The sequence below is a fragment of the Rhinopithecus bieti genome, unplaced genomic scaffold (genome assembly GCF_001698545.2).
Source record: "Rhinopithecus bieti isolate Rb0 unplaced genomic scaffold, ASM169854v2 scaffold_38123, whole genome shotgun sequence".
NCBI classification, from domain to species: domain Eukaryota; kingdom Metazoa; phylum Chordata; class Mammalia; order Primates; family Cercopithecidae; genus Rhinopithecus; species Rhinopithecus bieti.
This window is the reverse complement of record NW_016816276.1, coordinates 929,346-935,799: the sequence shown is the minus strand read 5'-3', so window position 1 is coordinate 935,799 and position 6,454 is coordinate 929,346.

Genomic DNA, 6,454 nt, shown 5'->3' with positions numbered 1-6,454 from the left:
AAACAAATGGAAGAACATACCATGCTCATGGATAGGAAGAATCAATATCGTGAAACTGGCCATACTGCCCAAAGTAATTTATAGATTCAATGCCATCCCCATCAAGCTACTACTGACTTTCTTAACAGAATTGGAAAAAAACTACTTTAAGCTTCATACAGAGTCAAAACAGAGCCCACAGGGCCAAGACAACCCTGGGCAAGAACAAAGCTGGAGGAATCACGCTACCTGACTTTCAACTTTACTACAAGGCTACAGTCACCAAAACAGCATGGTACTGGTACCAAAACAGATATATAGACCAATGGAACAGAACAGAGTCCTCAGAAATAACACCACACATCTACAACCATCTGATCTTTGACAAACCTTGACACAAACAAACAACAGGGAAAAGATTCCCGGTTTAATAAATGGTGTTGGGAAAACTGGCCGGCCGTATGCGGAAAACTAAAACTGGACCCCATCCTTACACCTTATACAAAAATCAACTCAAGAGGATCAAGGACTTAAATCTAAGACCTAGGACCATAAAAATCCTAGAAGAAAATCTAGGCAATACCATTCAGGACATAGGCATGGGCAAAAACTTCCTGTCTAAAACATCAAAAGCAATGGCAACAAAAGCCAAAACTGAAAAATGGGATCTAATTGAACTAAAGAGCTTCTGCACAGCAAAAGAAACTATCATCAGGGTGAAAAGAAAACCTACAGAATGGGAGAAAATTTTTGCAATCTATCCAACTGACCAAGGGCTAATATCCAGAATCTACAAAGAACTTAAACAAATTTACAAGAAAAAAACAAACAACCCCATCAAAAAGTGGGCAAAGGATATGAACCAACACTTCTCAAAAGAAGACATTTATGCAGCCAACAGACATATAAAAAATATTCATCATCACTGGTCAACAGAGAAATGCAAATCAAAACCCCAATGAGATACCATCTCATGCCAGTTAGAATGGCAATCATTAAAAAGTCAGGAAACAACAGATGGAGAGGTTGTAGAAAAACAGGAATGCGTTTACACTGTTGATGGGAGTGTAAATTAGCTCAACCATTGTGGAAGACAGTTGGCGATTCCTCAAGGATCTAGAACTAGAAATACTATTTGACCCAGCAATCCCATTACTGGGTATATACACAAAGGATTATAAATCATTCTACTATAAAGACACATGCAGACGTATGTTTATTGCAGCACTATTCACCATAGCAAAGACTTGGAATCAACCCAAATGTCCATCAATAATAGACTGGATAAAGAAAATGTGGCACATATATACCATGGAATACTATGCAGCCATAAAAAAGGATGAGTTCATGTACTTTACAAGAATGTGGATGAAGCTGGAAACCATCATTCTTAGCAAACTAACATAAGAACAGAAAACCAAACACCGCATGTTCTCACTCATAAGTGGGGGTTGAACAATGAGAACACATGGACACAGGAAGGGGAACATCACACACCAGGGCCTGTTGGGGTATGGGTGGCTAGGGGAGGGATAACATTAGGAGAAATACCTAATGTAGGTGATGGGTTGATGGGTGCAGCAAACCACCATGGCACGTGTATACCTATGTTACAAAACTGCATATTCTGCACATGTACCCCAGAACTTAAAGTGTAATTTAAAACAAAAATAGTTGGCTGTCCATTTGGGAAGATGCAAATTCCTACCTCACAAAGAGCACAAAAACAAATTCCAGGTGGATTAAAGATTTAAACATTAAAACAAACATATAAAAGTAACAGAAAAAAATAAAATATTTACATTTAGGGATGGGGATAGAAAAAGAGGCCTTGCCTAGCATGACACTAAAGTCCAACACAAATGTCTAAAAAAAAAAAAAAAAAAAGACACCAAAAGAAAAGAAAATCAAATGATAAACCTCAGAAGAAACATCTGAAATATATATCATAGTCAAAGAAAACACTGTTAATTTAAAAAACAGGCCAGGCACGGTGGCTCACGCCTGTAATCCTAGCACTTTGGGAGGCCAAGGCAGGCAGATCACCTGAGATCAGGAGTTGGAGACCAGTCTGGCAAACATGGTGAAACCCCGTCTCACCAAAAATACAAAAATTAGCCAGGCATGGTGGCACACAACTGTAATCCCAGCTGCTTGGGTGGCTGAGGCAGGAGAATCGTTTGAACCCAGGAGGTGGAGGTTGCAGTGTGCAGAGACCGCACCACTGCACTCCAGCCTGGGCAACAAGAGAGAGGGAAGAAAAAGAAAGAAAGAAAGAAAGAGAGAGAGAGAAAGAAAAGAAAGAACAGGCTGGGCATGGTGACTCACGCCTGTAATCCCAGCACTTTGGGAGGCCAGGGCTGATGGATCTCTTGAGTCCAGGAGTTCAAGACCAGCCTGGGCCACATGGTGAAACCTAGTCTCTACAAAAAATACAAAAATTAGCCAGGCATGGTGGCATGTGTCTGTATTCCCAGCTGCTCAGGAGACTGAGGTAGGAGGATAGCTTGATTCTGAGAAGTCAAGGCTGCAGTGAGCCGAGGTTGCGCCACTGCACTCCAGCCAAAAAGAACAAAATTAGCAGAGCATGGCGGCACATGTCTGTACTCCCAGCTATTCAGGAAGTGAAGGCAGGAAGATCACTTTGGCCTCCCAAAGGAAGACCAAGAGTTGGAGGCTGCAGTCAGCTATGATCCCACCACTGCACTCTAGCCTGGAAAACAGAGTAAGACTCAGTCTCTAAAAAAAAAAAGAGATTTCAGAAAAATGTATATAAAATGCACAAAATGCAAAGACAAATGTAAATTAGATTATTCCAGTGGTTCTTTTATTGGATGGTAAAATAGACAGGCTTTTACTCTAGTATTGTTTAATTTTTTTTTTTTTTCCGAGACAGGGTCTCACTCTATTGCCTACACTGGAGTGCAGTGGTGCAATCAGGACTCACTGCAGCCTTGACTTCTCAGACTCAAACAATTCTCCCAATTCAGCCTCCCAAGTAGCTGGGACCACAGGTGTATACCACCATGTCCAGCTAATTTTTGTATTTTTTGTAGAGATGGGGTTTCACCATGTTGCCCAGGCTGGTCTTGAACTCCTGGGCTAAGGTGGTTCTCCCACCTGGGCCTCCCAAAGTGCTGGGATTACACGCTTCAGCCACTGTGCCCGGCCTGAATTTTTACAGTGATCACATACTTAAAGAAAAAAATTATAAAAAGTTCCATTTTGAAGAACAGTAAGTTAAAAAAACAGTCCTTTATGAGAGAACTTCAATACTTAGTAAGACACATCTTGAATTAGTGAGTACTTGAAAGTCTCCAACTGACAAAATACTTACAAACTCTCTAGTGACCTAAGAAGTCAGATGACTAAAAAATTAGTGGCTCTTCCTTCTGGGAAGCTAACCTCTAAAAAGCAATGATAATCCAGGCACAGTGGTTCATGCAGGTAATCCCAGCACTTCCGGAGGTTGAGGGGGTTGGATCACTTAAGGTCAGGGGTTCAAGACCAGCCTGACCAACATGGTGAAATCCTGTCTCTGCTAAAAATACAAAATTAGCCAGGTGTGGTGGTACACACTTGTAATCCCAGCTACTCAGGAGGCTGATGCAGGAGAATCACTTTAACCCAGGAGGCAGAGGTTGCAGTGAGCCAAGATCATGCTACTGTACTCCAGCCTGGACAACAGAGTAAGACTCTGTCTCATAAATAAATAAATAAATAAATAAATAAATAAATAAGCAATGATAGTATTCACCAAAGTAGTGATGAGTCTAAAAGCATGTTGTGAAAGAAATTAACAACAGTGAAATGTCCCATTTCACTTCCCAGGATCCTAGCTTCTCACCACTCTTTCTGGTGCATCCTCAAGATTTTATCAAACTATCAAGGGAAAGGTGGAAATGTCTGTGATATTTTATATTACATGCCATGGTTTTCATTCTCAGTTATTCTCTTTAGCACAAAAATGGAGACGAAGAAAATGGAGGAGGAGGAAGGAGAGATGGAGGAAGAAGAGGGTAAGACAGAAAACTTCTCATTCTAAAAGTTTCAAAACAATTTTGGGAACTCTCTGAAAACAGAGTTTATGGGGAAAAAAATGTTTCAGACAACCAATGTTCATGGCATAAATTGGGAGGATGCCTAGGGTGGTCAGAGACTCCCTACCTAGACTTGCTGGAATGTCCACTGTCAAAGAAGGACAGAATGAGAAGGAAGCACTCCAACTAGGTAGAGTCCTCTCTAGGAAGTGAGGGGTGATGGAGTGTGGTGATGAGAAGACTCCCAGTAAATTGGGGATCCCAGGGCTTGCTTCCCAAATGAGGTAAGATCTAAAAGCCACTCCCCACATGACAGCAGTGACATAGCACCACAGGAGAGCGCAACAGGAGGGCATGTTGTGACACAACCTCTGGAGCTTCCCGCAGCCTCAGAATGGCATGTGGGAGCAGTGAGAATTTTTCTTCACCCCCAAGAGGACCACAAAAGTGGCTAAAAGAGAACCAGAGCACCTAAAGGGACCTTGAGATTCCAAGTGGAGTGTGTGACTGGTGATCAGAGATAGACAGAAAAAAACATTAGCTGCAGATGCCACCTTAGAGGGACGAAGGTCACTAATCCGAAGACCTTCCCCTCCACCAAGTTTCCCACACTCAGAGATGCCACCCCCTGAGGAAAGAAAGAAAGAAAGGGAGAAATCCTGAGTTAAGTGAGGAAACCTGGCATTGACTAGAGTAAGCCTTGGCTATCAGGTAGAATACAGCATACAGGAAACATACAGGAAGAAAAGAAAGCACAAGAGACAGTAGGCAATTGGAGGGGAGGATTAAAGGCTTAAAATGACTGCGGTGCTGAAAGCTCACCAGGGAGAAGGGGCTCAAAAAAGATTTGTGGTGAGGTTTATTCGGCTTGTTTTTACTGTAAGCAAGACTCTGGGGTAAGCAAAAGCATTACCCCAAAGTTAACAAATTTCCTCTCCCCGGGTATAAGTAATGTGACCAGTGCTTTTAATCAGTTACCCTGCCTGTAACACAGACACACTTATCAAGCTGATAAGACACACTGATTCGAGATTTCCCATATATAGGATACATGATTCAACAAGGCATTTTTCTCAGGAGCTATAGTGCAGAGCAGTTTTGCTCCTTCCTTGTCAAATCCAATTTGATTACACTGTGTTAAAGGAAACGGAATTGACTACCTGCCTTCACTCCCTGCCAGGCACTCAGAAGGATATTGATTGTCATTCTTTAAGGTTACACCATTGGGCTCAGGTGCAGTGACACACCTGTAATCCCAGCACTTTGGGAGGCCAAGGAGAGTAGATCACTTGAGGTGGAGAGTTCAAGACCAATCTGGCCAACATGGTGAAACCCCGTCTCTACTAAAAATACAAAAATTAGTCAGGTGTGGTGGCACACACCTGTGGTCCCAGCTACTCAGGAGGCTGAAGTGGCAGGATCGCTTGAACCCAGGAGGTGGAGGTTGCAGTGAGCCGTGATCATGCCACTGCACTCTAGCCTAAGCCACAGAGTGAGACCCTGTCTCAAAAAAAAAAAAAAAAAAAAAGGTTACGCCATTGGGAGCAACAAAGTAATATGTACTTAACACAAACTATTGCAATTGCATAACTACTGTATGCTAATATTTTTGCATAATTACTTCATTTAAACTTGACAATTACCCCCATTTTATGAACTAGGAAACGGACTCTCAGAAAGATTAAGTTACATAAACGCATAGAGTACATGGGCAATGCCCAAATATGAATCTAAGTTTGTCTGACTTCAAAGGCAAACTCTTTTTCCACTCTACCATAATACCTTGGTGACGAAAATATATAAGGTCACACTTTTAAAAAATTCTTGTCAAGGCACCCAAGGTCTAAGACAAAAGTCATGCTACCACTCCTTCCACTTTACCCTCCTACCCACTCTCTCATACACCTTTTCTCTGCCACACTCATTCCCCAAACCCACCTGCCTTCTTTCAAGCCTTTACAGAAGCTATTCCCTCTGCCTAGACTCTCCTGTCTTTCTTTCCTCCCCACTCAGAGAATGCCAATCCATCCTCTAAGTCAGGGACTTTGAAAGCTTTGCTAGCTCTCCACCCAGCTTCTGAAGCTTTGTTCATCTTACCCTGATAGCACACACGTATCACTTGAGACTGGCGTTTGTCCTCATGTGCCTCTGTAACCACTACTAGAATATGAACTCCTCAACTTCAAGATGGGAGCCGACCTATTTGCATACCCAGGAATCTAAGGCAGTTAGCGCACAGCCGGAGTTCAATAAATGCTTGGATTAATGAATGAATTTTATTTAAAATCAAGGTCTATATTTCACATGCTCTAGATTGCGAATGAATCATAAGGAGGTAAACACTATGAAGTACACTGGCGCTCGGCAAATGATTTTTTTTTTTTTTTTTTTTTTGAGACGGAGTCTCGCTCTGTCACCCAGGCTGGAGTGCTGTG